This window comes from Elephantulus edwardii, unplaced genomic scaffold, assembly GCF_000299155.1.
Source record: "Elephantulus edwardii isolate Elephantulus edwardi_28Jun2011 unplaced genomic scaffold, EleEdw1.0 scaffold00063, whole genome shotgun sequence".
Taxonomy (NCBI): domain Eukaryota; kingdom Metazoa; phylum Chordata; class Mammalia; order Macroscelidea; family Macroscelididae; genus Elephantulus; species Elephantulus edwardii.
In genome coordinates this window covers 14,940,351-14,955,879 of record NW_006399813.1, presented here as the reverse complement: position 1 = coordinate 14,955,879, position 15,529 = coordinate 14,940,351, and positions in this window count along the sequence as shown.

Sequence of the window (15,529 nt, the reverse complement as noted above, 5' to 3'; positions counted from 1 at the left end):
ATATTCGTATGTCCATTCTTGTCTCAGTTCTGACTTCTTTGGGATATCTTTCTAGCAGTGGAAAAGCTGGGTCATATGGGATGTCTGTGTTCAGTTTTAGATAAAATGTCAAACTGTTTTCTATAGTGGTTGTATCATTTTACAATCCTACCAGCAGTGGTTGAGAGTTCCAATTGCTCCACATCCTCTCCAAAATTAATTATTTGCTGGTCACTTTTCAGCTGCTGCTGCCACCTCTGGGATGAGATGGTATCTCATTGTTTTGAGTTACATCTTTCTGATTGCTAGTGATTTTGAACACTTCTTCATTTGTTTGTTATGCATTTGAAGGTCCTCCTTTGTGAAGAGCCTTTTCATGTCTTCTGCCCATTTTGTAATTGGTTTATCAGTCTTTTTCTTGTGGAAGCCCTACAGTATTCTATAAATTTTAGTTAGGAGACCCAGTCTGAAATGTTGTAGCCACATATTTTTTCCCAGTTTGTGGAGTTTCTTTTCACCTACTGGAGAAAATTTTGCTTACAGTGGAACAAAGAAATGGAACAGTAGCCTGAGGGAGAGGAGATGTTTGGTAGAGAACTATTTTTTAAGGATTGAAGAAATAATGTATTTGTAGGCTATTGGGCATAATAACTTAAGTGTTGGGCTGCTAACATAAAGGTCAGTGGTTTAGATCCTCCTGCTGCTCTAACGAAGAAAGATAGGTAGATCCTGTTAAGATTGATAGCTTTGGAAACCTGAGAGTGGGTCAGAACTGACTCAATGGTAATAGGTTCTTTTGGGTTTGGGGCTGATGTGAGTAAGGGTCAAACTTTGATGATAACGGAGAGGGGACAATTTCCAGAGCAATGTCTTCACATAGGTAAGAAAGAATTGGCTTGAGTTTCCAAGGCAAACTTTGAATGAGTGCATGAACGGTTCATGCACTATAACAAAAAGGAGGAAAAAAAACTCAGCATCTATTTCAGCTGATACATCTTATGCACAGCCAACACCCTTCTGTCAGTGGAGACTTGTGTGTTGTTATGACACTGAACAAGTTTCTGTGAAGCTTCCATAGTAAGATCAGGGGGGGAAAATTCCGACCATTTGCTTCCCAAAAATCAGTCAATGAAAACCTCATAAGACACAACAGCTTTATCCATCTGCAACAAAAAAGTAATAAAAAACAACAAACAGAAGAATAGACATAGCAAACTGGTCCAGGCAGCGAACCATAGATGTGGGAGTAGGAACATACGTAAATTTGCTTACAATTACTTGCATTGTCTTCTGTAAAAGAAATTAAAGCAACTAAGGATATTGGAGGCAAGGATAGAGAAGGAAATGTTAGAATTTTAAGAAAAATGTTAGAGTTTTAAGAAAAAGGGCATTATCCATCTTTCTCTGAGGAAGCTGCTGATGAATTTGAACAGCCAGGCGGAGCATTGTCTTTGAGTTATCACTACCACTTTCTACAGGCTACACCATCAGAGCTTCCTTTTGGGAAAAGAGAACATGTCTGGTGACAGAAGTGGGAGCGTGAATTGTTGTTATTGTTATTAGGTAACTAATATGACTCATGTTGTTGTTGTGTGCTGTCGAGTTGGAACCCTCCAGCAGGTTTTCAGGGGCAGTTAATTGCACAGAAGGAGAGTCCCCATCCTTCTGAGGCAGCTGGTGGATTTGAACAGCATGTCTTTGGGCTTAGTGACCTTATGAACAATACATCCTATCCTATTCCATCTTCATCATCTCTGACTTGCTTGAGCCCATTTATGTAGTCACTGTATCAATCCATCTGGCTGAGAGTTTTTGTTTCTTTTGCCAACTCTCCACCTTTACAAAGATGATGCTCCTCTCCAAGGAATAGCCCTTCTTAGCTACATGTCCAAAGTAGGTAAGATGAAGCTTTTGTCATCTTAGCCTCTGGATACACTCTCACGACATACCTGTTTGTTCTTTTGGCAGTGCATGAGGTATTCAGTAATCCCCTCCAACATCACAGCTCAAAGGCATCAATTCTTCTGACATCCTTATTCATTGTCCTGCTCTCAGATGCATAACAAATGATTAAAAAGAGCATGGTGAAAAGATCAGGTGCACCTTAGTCTTCAAACTTGTATCATTGTTCCTCAACAATTTGGAGAAGACTCTGACTGCAGACTTTCCCAGTAAAACACATCTCCTGATCTCCTGACTGTCTGTACCAAGGATGTTGATTATGATTGCCAGTGAAATGAAGTTGTTGACAGATTCAACCTTTTATCCATTCTATTATGGTGTTGTCTGTTGGCCTAAGTGGTGAGAATTTTTGTTTCTTAACACTGAGATATAATAATATTGAAGAATGTAGTTGTTGATCTTCTGTTGCAAGTGCTTCAAGTCCTCTTCACTTTCAGCAAGCAAGGTTGTGTCATCTGCATAACATAGGTTGTTGATGAGTCTTCCTCTGATCCTGATACCACATTCTTCTTCATAGAGTGCAGTTTCTTGAAAAATTTTCTCAATATGCAGATTGAGTAGGTATGAAAAGAAGATACAACCCTGATGCATATCTTTCTTTCTTTTTTTTTCTTTTATTGGGAAAAACATATTGGGGGTGCAAGGAGGTGAAGGTTGGGGGCAGAAGGGTGAGGATGGGCAGGGATGCAGTTGCAGAGCTGTACAGTTTGGTCGGTGGGGGGAGCAAGTGAAGGAAATGATGATGTTCCCTTGCTGTGTTCACACAACAGCCTCTTAGTCTAGGTATAAGTTTTGCATGATCATAATTGTTTTATGATTCTCATTTTCCTTACTCTTAGCTATAATTTGTTATGATCCACATAGACAAATGCCTTTGCATAGTGTGTAAAGCTCAAATAGATATTCATCTGGTATTCTTTGTTTCCCCCCAATATCCATCTGACATCAGCAATGTTATCCCTGGTGTCACAGCCTCTTCTAATTCCACCATAAACTTCTAGCAGTTCAATGTCAATGTATTGTTCTGGTTTTGGATGAGGTTTTTATTAGAATTTTTACAAACTTCTTTTTAAAAGTTTTTTTTGTTTTATTCAGATTTATTTACTAAGTTTGAATACATTGTTTTTCACAAAAGATCCTTCTCATTTTCTTCACCCTACTCACCCATAGAATTGTGCAGTGCTATGGTTAACACCCTAGCCTCCACCCATCCACACGTTTCTATTTCCACCTTCCTCCCCCTCCTTGGATCCTCATGTTCATGCTACAATAATGGTTTTATACAGTATTTGTCCTTGTGGGACTGAGTTAGTTCACTCAGCATAACACTTTCTAGTTCCTCCCAAGTTAGGTAGTATTTTACAAAATCATTGTTCCTATGTGCTGTGTAGTATTCCATTGTATGAATGTACCACAGTTTCTCAATCCATATGATTATGGTTGAATATCTATTCATGTTCTTGCAATGGTGAATAATGCTACTATGAACATTGATGTACAAGTTTCCATTTGTGCCTTAGTTCTCATTTTCTTGGGGTATATTCCAAGCAATGGACTAGCTGGGTCATATGGAATTTCTGTGTTCAGCTTTTTGAAGAAATGCCAGACTGCCTTCCAGATGGTACCATTGTACAATCCCACCAACAAGGTAAAAGAGTTCCTATCTCACCATATCCTTTCCAACATTTATTACTTGCCATTAAACTTTGCCACTGTAACTGGAGTGATACAGTATCTCATTGTGGTTTTGATTTGCATCTCTCTTATTCCCAGTGATTTGGAGCATTTCTTCATATGTCTGTTGGACATTTGAATATCTTCCTCTGTGAAAATTCTTTCCATGTCTTTTGCCCATTTTGTAATCAGGTTATCAGTCCTTTTCTTGCCCAGCAGTATTCTATAACTTTTTGATATAAGATTCTTGTTTGAGATGGTATTGCCAAATGTTTGTTCCCAGTCAGTAGGTTTTCTTTTCACCCTGTCGGAAAAAGTTTTTTTATGAACACAGGGGTTTAATCTTTAGAAGGTCCCGTTCATCAATTTTATTCTCTTCAGAGTGTATATTTTCTGGCTTTATTTGTCAGTCTCTTTATACCATAGACTAGGGCTTCTAAGTTTGAGCCCAGTTTGTCTTTATGAACTTTATAGTTTTGTGCTTTACTCTAAAGTCTTTTATCCACCTTGAGCTGATTTTTTTTGGATAGTGTGAGATGTGGATCCTGTTTCAGTTTTCCGCAGGTAGCAGTCCAGTTTTGCTAGTCCCATTTGTTGAAGAGGTTGTCATTTCCCCATTTACTAGGTTTTATTTCCTTGTCAAATATCAGTTGACCATAGATAGCTGAGTCTGTTTCTGAGCTCTCAATTATGCTCCACTGATCTATGTTCCTGTCATTGTACCAGTACCATGTTGTTTTGGTTACTACTGCTGTGTAGTAGGTTTTGAGGTCAGGGAGTGCTATACCTCCCACTTAATTTTTGTTTCTCAGAAGTATTTTGCTTATTTGAAGTCTCTTGCCTCTCCAAATAAACTTGACAATTTCCCTTTCAATCTCCTTGAAAAATGAATTTGGTATCTGGATTGTTAGTTAAATTTGTGTCTTCTAGGCTACAACACTTCCATGATACATCTTCAAGGATATGAACATGTACAGCTAAGCACAATGGATAACAGTGAATCTAAATTCCAAAATCAATCTCCATAATAGTCTATGTGTTTCCTATTGCCAAAGGGGCCCTTTAGAGTAGTGAGAGAAGACCTTTAGCCTGAAACCCAGCGTCCCTTTTCAGCAGGAAGTAGCTAAGAGAATATGCCATCCCCTTTTCCTTATGAATCAGGGTGAAGTCTCTCTCAGGGAGGAGTGATAGGGAATGGCAAAGGACACACTGACAAAGGAGATTAATCATAACTGGCTTTGACAAGCACTGTGGCAATTGGACAATTTAAAACAGACATTGGGGGGGAAGAAGAACGAACTGGGGAGGAGGGTAGAGAAAACAGTGTGACAATGAATGAATGAAAACCCCAAATCTCTGTAAATGTTCATTAAAACTAATATAATTTAATAATAATAGTAATAATAAAAAAGAATTTTTTGCATCTATTTTCATGAAAGATATTGGTCTGTAGTTTTCTTTCTTGGTAGCATCTTTGCCTGGTTTTTGTAGTATGTTTATGCTTGCATCATAGAATGACTCTGGGAGTGTTTCTTCTTTTTCAATTTTTTTAAATAGCTTAAGTAGAATTGGTGATAGATCCTCTATGAATGCTTGGTCTAATTCAGCTGTGAAACCATCTGGTCCAGAACTTCTCTTATGGGGAAGTCTTTTTATGACCTTTTCAATTTCTTCTTTTGTGATGGGTCTGTTCAAGTGTTCCATATCTGTCCTTGTCAATCTTGGCAGGGAATGCATTTTAAAATGTATCTATGTGAATTTTGTCCATTTCCTCTAGGTTTTTTAGTTCATCAGAGCATAGCTTTTCTTAGTATTCTGATATTATTGATTTAATTTCCTCTGGTTCTGTTGTGATGTCACCTCTGTCATTTCTTAATTGAGTTATCTGTGACTTCTCCCCCCCTCTTTTATTAAATTTGCCAGTGGTTCGTCAATTTTATTGACCCTTTTAAAAAACCAGCTCCTGGTCTTATTGATGGTTTCAACTGTTTTTCTGTTTTCTATCTCATTGATTTCAGCTCTTGTCCTTATAATTTCTTTTTCTCTAGAAGTTGTAGGATTAGATTGTTGATCTTTTTCTATTTGCCGAAGGTGTTGAGTTAGATCATTAATTATTCTTCTTTCTTCCTTTTTATGTATGTGCTTTTTGCTATGAACTGTCCCCTGAGGACTGCCTTAGTTCTTTCCCAGAGGTTTTGTTAAGTTGTATTTTCATTGTAATTTGTTTCAAGAAACTCTTTTATTTTATTCTTTATTTCTTTTATAACCAATCATGTTCTAGCAGAGTTATTTAGTTGCTATGTGGGTGGCTTTGTAAGCTTTATTCTTCTGTGGTTAATTTTTAGTTTTATGGCATTGTAGTCTGAGAAAATATTTTTTATTATTTCAACATTTTTAAATTTGTTGAGCTTTGCTTTCTGTCCTAATATATGATCAATTCTGGAGAATATACCATGTGCACTTGAGAAGAAAGTGAATTGAGTTTTAATTGGGTGCAATACTCTGAATACATCCACAAGTTTGAGTTGGCTGATTCTCTAATTTAGATCTTCTGCATCTTTGTTGAGTTTCTTTTTAGTTGACCTATCCTTTGATGATAGTGGTGTATTGAAATCTCCTACCACTACTGTGGTGCTATATATTTCTCAAATTTGGTTCCCTGTTGTTTTATGTATTTTGCAGGTCTTTCATTTGGTGCATAGGAATTGACTAAGGTTATGTCTTCTTGATCTATTGTGCTTTTAATCAGTGTGTAATGCCTTTCCTTGTCTTTTATGGTGGATTTCATTCTGAAATCTATTTTATGAGATATTAATATTGCCACTCCTGCATTTTTGAGGTTGCCATTTGCTTGGTATATTTTTTCCAGCCTTTGATTTTGAGTTTGTCTTTTTCTTCTTTTTTAAGATGTATCTCTTGTAGGCAACATATTGATGGGCTTTGTTGATTTTTTTTGTTTATTTGTTTGTTCATTTTGTTTTGTTTTTCCCCCTATTCTGCTACTCTTTCTCTCTTAACTGGTGCATTTAGTCCATTCACATTAAATATGATTATTGTTAGGCCAGGTTTTACTTTTCCCATGTTTCTTTTTCTGTTGTTTCTGATTACTATGGTCCATGCATTTTCCATGGCATCTCCATGTGAAGGACTTCACTTAAAATTTCTTGTAGTTTTGGTCTTGTTTTCACAAATTCCTTAAGTTCCTTTTTTCTGCAAAGGATTAAATTTCTCCTTCATATTTGATGAAGAGCTTTGCTGGGTACAGGATCCTCGGCTGGCAATTATTTTCTTTCAACTTTCTGTATATGCCATCCCTTTGTCTTCTAGCATGCATGGTTTCTACTGAGAAATCAGAACTTAATTTAATTGTTTCCACTTATAGGTGATTCTTTGTTTTTCTCATGCTGCTTTTAGAAATCTATACTTATCTTTTATTTTGGAGAATTTTGCTATGATATGTCTTGATGTTTTTCTTTTTGGGTCTAGTCTAATAGATGTTCCTTGTGTTTCTTGAATATGGATTTCCCCATTCTTCAAAATACCTGGAAAGTTTTCTTCTAGTACTTCTTCCACAGTTTTCTCAGTGTTCCCCCCCATCATTCCCCTGTTCTGGAATTCCAATCATATGTATATTATTCCATTTGATGTTATCACACATAATTCTAATGTTTTCTTCACTTTCTTTACATCCCATCTCTAATTTTTCTTCAAGTAGCAACAGTGTCTCTCTGAAGACTTAGGTCTGCCTGATACAGGCCATGGTCTTTGCAATCACTTTGCACCAGAGAGTTGGACAATGACCAGGAAGGATAGAAGGAGAATTGACGCCTTTGAGCTGTGGTGCTGGAAAAGAGTATTGAATGTACCCTGGACTGCCAAGAAAACAGATTCATCCTAGAGAGGGTTAATCCAGGCTACTCCTTGGATGTAAGGATTCTGGAGCTTTGGCTGACATACTTGGACATGTTGTAAGGCGAGACAGGTCCTTGGAGAGGGACATCATGCTTGGGAGGGTGGAGGGACAGTGCAGGAGGGGAAGACCCTCTATGAGGTGGATTGATTCAGTGACTGGGGTACTCGGGATGGGTGTGTCAGAGGCAATGAGATTGGCACAGGATAGAGCAGGGTTTAGGGCTGTTGTACATAGGGTCGCTATGAGTCGCAAACGACTTGATGGCACATAACAACAACAACAAATGTTTTCTCAGTGAGGTTCTTGTCTTCCAACTTACTGACTCTTCTCTATCTTCAGTTCTACTTTTTTGTGCTACCAGTGTGTTGGACACTTCTGCCATTTTGGTCTTAATTATCTAGATTTGATTTTCTTGCTTTTTTTCTTATTTCTAGTATTATGTTGGCTGTACCCTCTTTGTCTTGTGATGATTTTTTAAGTTCTTGTACTGTACCTCTTCATCTATTCTACCAATTCTTTCCTCCATCTTTTGAATTTTCTTTCATAGCTGTTCAAGTTTCTCCTCATCAATATATTTCTTCTGGACTGTTGTCTCCAGGGTATTTGCTGTCTTAATTGTTTCTTCCATCTTTTGCATTTTCTTCCATACCTGGTCAAGTTGTTCCTCATCCATATAGTTCTTCTGGGCTGTTGTTTCTAGGGTATTTGCTTTCTTAATTGTTTCTTCCATCATTTGCGTCTTCTTCTGTAGCTAATCAACTTACTCCAGATCAATACATTTCTTCTGGTTCTCTCTGTCTGGTTTATTCATTGGATCTGCTTTTTGAGGAGATGGGTTATTTTGTTTTTTCATGATAACTGAAACAGACTGATGCTTTCTTGACATTTTGTGAGTCTTTTCTTAGTAGATATTAAGTCATTGTAACTATATAGTGACCAAGAGTATGGCAGTGTTTTGTGAAGGACCTGTATATTTGTGTTTTCTTCTTAATCTGAGGCATGCAGGACCGAGAGTCAAATAGCAATGATCTCCACAAAGTACCTGAATGGAAAACCAGGAAGCCTTGTTTCTCCCTTTAAGAATGGGCTCTGTCATCTCACTCCAGCTCTAGCTGTCCTGCTCCCTTCTGTTTGAGCTCAAGGGTCCTATGTTGTCCAGCCAAACAGCAGTGATCCCTACAATGTACCTGAATGGAGAACCAGAAAGCCTTGATTTTGCTTTCAAGAACTGGCTCTGTCACCTCACTCTAGCTCCAGATGTCCCACTCTCTTCTGCCTGAGATTAAGGGGTCCCATGTGGTCCAGCCAAAGAGCAGTGATTCCCACAAAGTACTTGAATGAAAAACCAAGAAGTCTTGGTTTTCCCTTCAAGAACTGGCTCTGCTGACTCTCTCCAGTGCCAGCTGTCCTGCTTGCTCTCGGGCACGTCACTCTTGGGTGCATCCTGAGTGGCCTTTTGAGGATTTTGCCTACTTACGATATTGTTCTCTAGTTTCCACATTCTTGTTGGACCACCTTTCTTGAGAATGGAAACAAATATGGATTCCTTCCAATCAGTCCACCATGTAACTCTATTCCAAATTTTCTGGCACAGACTGATGAGCATATCCATAGCTGCATCTGTTAATTGAAACATGTCCATAATGCCTGAAGCCTTATTTTTTGCCAATGCCTTCATTGCAGATTGGACTTCTTCCTTTATTACCATTTGTTCTTGATTGTATGGTATTTTCCCAAAATACTTCAGTGTCACCCAATTTTTTGATACAGTGATTCTATATATTCCCTCCATCTTATTTTGATGCTTCCTTGATCATGCAAGATTTTACCCATAGCATCTCTCACTATTGCAACTCCAGACATGAATTTGGTTTTCAATTCTTTTAGCTTGAGAATATCAATTGAATTCTTCTCTTTTTATTCTCCAATTCCAGCTCTCTGAACATCCTTTTATAATACTTTGCTTTGTCTTTTAGACTTGCCCTTTGAAATCTTTTGTTCAACTTTATTTCAGCAGCTCTTTGTTTTGGCTTGTTGATTGCACTTGTGCAATTTTCAGTCTCTTCTAACATTCATTTTGGTCTTTTCTGTATCCCTTGTTTTTAGAATGACCTTTTGCTCACTTCGTGGATCATATCCTTGATGTCATTTTGTAGTTCATCTGGTCTTCGATCATTGGTGTTCAATGCTTCAAGCCTATTCTTGAGATGATTTTTACATTCAAGTGGGATGGACTCAAGATCATATTTTGATTCTCACAGACTTGTTCATTTTCTTCAGCCTCAATTTGAACTTGCATATGAGTAAATAATGGTCTGTTCTACAGTCAGCACCTGCCCTGCTGATATTGACCTTCTCCAACCATACTATTTCTTCCACAGAGGTAGTCAGCTTGATTTGTGTGCAGTCTATCAGGTTAGATCTATGTGTAAAGTCACCACTTGTATTTGTTTTTTTCTTAAAAAGTATCAAACAAACATACGAAATGTGATCATCCTCTTTCAAGTCTTATTTATATCACCAAGTCTGTACTCTTATTTATTATTTATTAATTTTTTTACAAATATGTACAAAATTGCTAACATTTATTGGTGATAAACACTTCCAAAGTGGCAGTCACTGCCAACTGAGAAGCCAGAGTAACAGGTGACTCTATTTGTACAATGTACAATGTTTCTAAAATAGAGAAGCTAAACATGTGATAGAAATTTTCCCCACTTCAGAATTCCAACACAAAAAGTGAAAACAGGGGCTAAGCATCCTAAACCTATGTAACAACTCACAACTACTTTTACAAACATTTTACACACATCAATGATCATCAGGAAATCAGAAGTCCGTACTTTTACACTACCATTCCTTCTTTACTGTCCCTACTTTTGCATTCCAGTCACCAGTTATCATTAACACATTTTGATTGTATGTGTGCTCAATCTCAGACTGCAAGATTTGGTAAAAATTTGGGCTACTGTGATGCTGAAAGCTATTCCACTAGTATATCAAATGCAAGAAAGTCACCCATGATGGACAGGTTTCAGTAGAGCTCCCGGATTAACATAGGGTAGAAAGCAGAATTAGTCATCTGCTTCTTAAATAACAGGTCTCTGAAAACCCTATGAAAAATAGAGGAACACAGTAGAACTGTTGTCTCCATCAGATTGATTGAAAACTCTACAAATAATAGAGGAAAACAGTGGAACTGTTGTTGCCATCAAATTGATTTCTACTCATGGTGATCTTATCTATGCAAAGTAGAACTGCTCCAAAAGTGTTTCTAACAGATCACTATGACTGTATATCTGTATGTGTTCAAACCACCAGCCTTTCAGAGCTAGTAGTCAAACATTTAACTATTTGTTCCACCAAGAGACTCTGGAAGAATGATTCTAATCGGGAAACAAAGTAGAGCTGCTGGTATGCACTAAGAACTCATTTGATGTTAGTTGGCCATGAATTTAATATCAGGCCCCATAGCATGGTCAATGTTGTCTAAACACATTTAGCTCTTGTGGTTAGCAAGTTAGCAAGTGCTCACTATATAGAGAGTAAAATGTAATCAAAGTTGGGATTTTTCTAGAAGAGCACAGTGAAGGGAAAGTGAAGTAAGAAGTAAGAATATCAAACTTATTGTAGATTCAAAACCAACTCACAGCCATCCTTCATCAGGTGTCCAAGGCTGTAAATCTTTATAGGAAAAGAATGCTTATAGTTCTCCCATGGAGTGGTTGGTGGATTTGAATTGCTAACCTTTTGGTTAAGAGCATGATACTTTAGGCATCTCTCCTACCAGGCCTCCTTAAGAAATTTTAAGATATATGCAAATGAATTCTTACTATGATGGGCCAGGTAATTTAAATTGGGAAACTAGGAGGAGGAGGAGGGAACATGAAAAGTATGTAAGTCTTGGGACACTGAAGAATTACTGGAGTTGGTATACTAGAGGAAGTGATCAAGGAAGGTAGGAGGAGGTGGTGGTCAGAGTGGCAGGCATGCATTTGAGATCACAAAGCTATTACTGGTAATAGCATATTTAGGGTGTGCCCATAGAAATGAATGGCTGAGTTGAAGTGAAGACACCACCACTTGGAGTGAAGAGGTCAAGGGATTGAAAGAACACGTGTTCCATATGGGTTTGCTGATTGCCTGTTGATACCAGTCCCCTCCGGCCTCTGTCTTCTCCTCTGTCCTGCAGGGGCTAGGAACATGCAAACAATAGTTCTCAGGAACTGCCAGAACATTTCTGGGTTAGTTTCCACCAAGAGGCACTCATGAGAAATTTGAAAATAGAGAAGAAACAGAAATAATATTTCTCTGGTGGGGAGGTAGCAGACCACTACACAGAATTCACAAATATAAATTTGCAGAGACTTCTGGGTAGTTTTAGTTGTAGCACCTGCCTCTGTAATGGAGTCAGATCATGCAGCAAAAGTAGGGCCATTTCCTGCGGTTCTTGCAACTTCCTGGAAGTTGACACTAAATCTGAAAGTTGACTTTGTTCTTGTAGTCTCCAAATTTTTTTCTTAATTATTTTAATGAGGGTTTACAGAAAAGTTGGATTTCCATTCATTCATTGTTCCACATTTTCCTCCCTAACCCCCCTCCAAGTTTGCTTTTCTCTTTAAAAAGATCGTTTCATTGTTGCACAATTTCCTTCCTCTCTCCTGCCCCCCCCCCAGTCCACTTTGCTATGCACCTCTTATTCTGGACTGTTGTCATGCAAATAATACCTGATCACATATTTCTTTTAGAAAGTTCTTTTCCGCATCTATTTATATGCAGTGTTCGTTATTTATCCCCTCTTTTTTTATTTCCCCCAACCCTCATGTCAGTCCTGTTTTATAACAGTGGCCTTATGCATTATTTGATTTGCCCTTTTGTGACTGAGATATTTCACTCAGCAATTTTTTTTTAAAAAAGCATTTCATTTTCTGCATTGAGAACCTTTATACTTGAGATGTCAAGAAAGCGGGTTATTAGGGGAGCTCTGGTGGTCTAGTGGCAAAGAACTGCAACTACAATCCCAGAGGCGCACGGTTCGAACCCACCAGATGCTCTGCTGGGGAAGGAGGGACAATCTCCTCCTGTACCAGTCAGATCTGATTTGACGGTACACGCACACAAAAATTAATAAAAAAATTAAAAAAAGAAAGCGGGTTATGTTTTACTTGCTGTGGACTTTATCTTTCAATATGACTTTCCTACTTGTAGTTTGATTTTGCCAAATAGATGGACTGGAATATACAAATGGAGCATGTTAGCCTATCCACAAGGGGACTGGCTATCTACCAGTTCACAAGAGGATTGGCTACTCTCGCCATTACATTGAACAAGCCAGCAGAAGAAGAATTAGACCTCTTCACCATCTGCAAAGAAGAGAAGATAACTCACAGCCAGGAAAAGAGCAAGCAAGAGGGCCTGCAGGACAAACAACTATAGAAGACATATCAGAGAATGTGAGATGGGACCTTGGAACCACTGTATCATTGGAACTGGAGCTAAGAAACTTTGCCCAAGCTTGCTGGACAGCTGGGGGTGGAAGGCCAATATTACCAGGACAGAGAACTTGGTTATATTGGTATAAAGCCATGAGGCTCAAGGTTGAGGTGCCTGTGTGCACATTTTGGAAGCTGTCCTGACTGTATTCATCTACTAACCTGGGTTATAACCTTTTCACTTTCTTAACATGGTTTTGTATGGTCTGTGAGCTATCACATTGGATTTTGGACCCAGCAACGCAGTAAGATTGTTGTGTTGTGATAAGTAGAAAGACCCAGCAACGCAGTAATATTGTTTTGTTGTGATAAGTAGAAAGAGATACGGGAATGTGAGGGACATGTCCAACTTCATGAAAATTGTTTTTATGCTGTTGATGCTCTTCATAGGGTTAGTTCCCCTTTGTGAAGTAGACAAAGGTAAAATATGGCCGTCCCCACATAACCTCTGCTCATTTTACACTTGTCATCTTTCAGGGTTTTGATGCATTAGAGCCCTCTCACTAATGGACTTTTGTGCCTTCTGTTTGTCCTGTTTGAAATGCTTCTCTCTTAGTTATCCTTCAGCCCAGAGATTGACTGTCTCTTCCACATGGATATAATTCCAATGAGTTCTTGCTGCATAACAAACTACCCCCAAGTTTTCTCTAAAATATCATTTTGTTATGCTCAGGAGATTTCCTCTGCCCTACCATGTCTGGTGCTTCAGCTGGGAAGACTTGAACAACTAGAAATAATGTGGATGACTAAGGCTTAGAATCATTTGGAGACTTAACTCATATGTTTGGTGCCTTGAGTGGGAAAACTCAAAGGCTAGGCTCAGCTGGGACTGCTGACTGCATGCTAACACAGGGTTTCTCTATGTATTTTGGACTTTCTTGCAACACAGTGGCCCCAAGACAACTGGGCTTACTACGTGGTAGTCATATTTCCAGGAATTAGTACTCAGTGAGAAAAGCAGAAAGATATAGCCTCATAAAACCTCTGAAGTCCACCACAACAAGATAAAGGTAAATAGTCCAATTGAAAAATGGGCACAGGATATGAACAGACACTTCATCAAAGAAGACATTCAGATGGCTAACAAGCACATTGAAGAAATGTTTAAAATCCCTAGGTCTAAGAGAGTTGCAAATCAAAACAACTATGAGATATCATCTCACCCCAGTCAGAATAGCAAAATTTAACAGAACAGCAAGCAACAAATGCTGGTGAAGTTGTGGGTAAACTGAAACCCTTATTCACTGTTGGTGGGAGTGTAAAATGGTGCAACCACAGTGGAAGGCGGTATGGCGCTTTCTCAAAAAGTTGCAAATAGAGATACCATTTGATCCAGCAATTCCACTACTGGGAATATACCCCAAAGAGACCATAACTGCCATCCAAGCAGATATATGCACACCCATGTTCATCATGGCTTTGTTCATAATAGTAGCAAGGAGTTGGAAACAACCTAAGTGCTCATCAACAAACAAATGGATAGAGAAGCTGTGGTATATTCACACAATGAAATACTGTGCTGCATTGAAAAGCAAGGAACTCATGCATTATTCAAAATGGGTGACCCTGGAGGACATTATGATGAGTGAAGCGTCTCAGTCACAAAAGGACAAATACTGTGTGGTGCCACTGCTGTAAAACAGGACTGACATCGGGGTTGGGGGGAGACTGAGAAAGATGGGTTCAATAATGTATACTGCATTGAAAGAGATGAGGGAGAAAACTGTTTAAAAGGGATATGTGATTAGGTATTTTTGTCATGACAGGAGTCCAGAGCAAAGGCTGTATAGTGGAGTGGACCTGGGGGAGGGTTTGTAAAACAATGAAAGAAATTTTCTTTTACTTTTCCAAGAGGGTAGTATACTCAGTGGGAGGGTTGGGAGGGGAAAAAAGTGTAACAATGAATGAATGGAAGGAAATCCAATGTCTCTGTAAATTTTTATTGACATTAATAATAAAAAAATTTAAAAAAACCTCTCTGTAGTCACGTATTGACATTTTCACTGTTCTATTGGTCCGAGGATCTCTTGTGGCTCTGTTAACCCAAAGACCATTATTCTCTGGCGGGTTGAATCCAACAGAGACGCCATGGGACAGTCTCCTCTTGAGCAGTTAACAGTCTGAGAAACCCAGTGGAAGGTTGGCTGTGAGTTCTGAATCTTTTGTTCTGACTCAATGGCAATGAATGCATTTAAGAGATATTGGTCCTTATAGTTATAAACTCACTCAAATTCAGAGCAAGGGACATAGGCTATTTCTTGATGGAAAGAGTGCCAAAAGCTTTGTAGTCCTATTTTTTTTTTTACCGTTCTTCTATTCTTTTTTTTTCCATAATTATATTTTATTAAATTTAATAAACATTTATAGAGATTTTGGGTTTCCATTCATTCACCGCTGCACCATTCTCTCTACCTTCCTCCCAGTTTGTTCTTGTCCAAATGCCACAGTGCTTGTCAAAGCCAGTTCTGATTAATCTTCTTTGTCAGTGTGTCCTTTGCCATTCCCTATC